We start from the raw sequence: 370 nt of genomic DNA, 5'->3' as shown, positions 1-370 counted from the left end.
CCATTCTTGTTCGAAAAGCCAACCCTACCTTTTCCCTTCTACGGAATTTACCTATCTCAATCTCACTTTTAACGATCAACGCCCATTAGTTCATTCAGTTCCACAAACCACATTTCTTTTCAGTAATCAGTAATCATTAAAACTTATCATCTCTCACCCTAGACACACATACCTTTTACTACCTATTTTCCTTAACACCATACCTATATAATACCGACTCTACTGTAGTTCAATTTGCTAAATGTTCATGTGTTAACAAGAGTATGCTATGAATCCAAGGAATATTCTATTATAACTAGGTGAATAAAGTCTGTACAGATCGCACGCTGGATGATACTGCTTCTTTTCCGTCTTAACACCCCCCCCCCCC

At 38.1% G+C, this 370-nt stretch overlaps 1 protein-coding gene across 1 annotated transcript in view; it reads left to right on the top strand.

The window, feature by feature from the left end:
* The window catches only part of LOC119592885 (paired box protein Pax-6-like), a gene marked incomplete in the record, with an annotated part of 116,857 nt that overhangs the window by 61,939 nt on the left and 54,548 nt on the right, over positions 1 to 370 (top strand).

The sequence above is a fragment of the Penaeus monodon genome, chromosome 31 (genome assembly GCF_015228065.2).
Source record: "Penaeus monodon isolate SGIC_2016 chromosome 31, NSTDA_Pmon_1, whole genome shotgun sequence".
In the NCBI taxonomy this organism is placed as follows: Eukaryota; Metazoa; Arthropoda; class Malacostraca; order Decapoda; family Penaeidae; genus Penaeus; species Penaeus monodon.
Note: the sequence above shows the minus strand (reverse complement) of the source record. Positions and strands in the feature narration are given on the sequence as shown.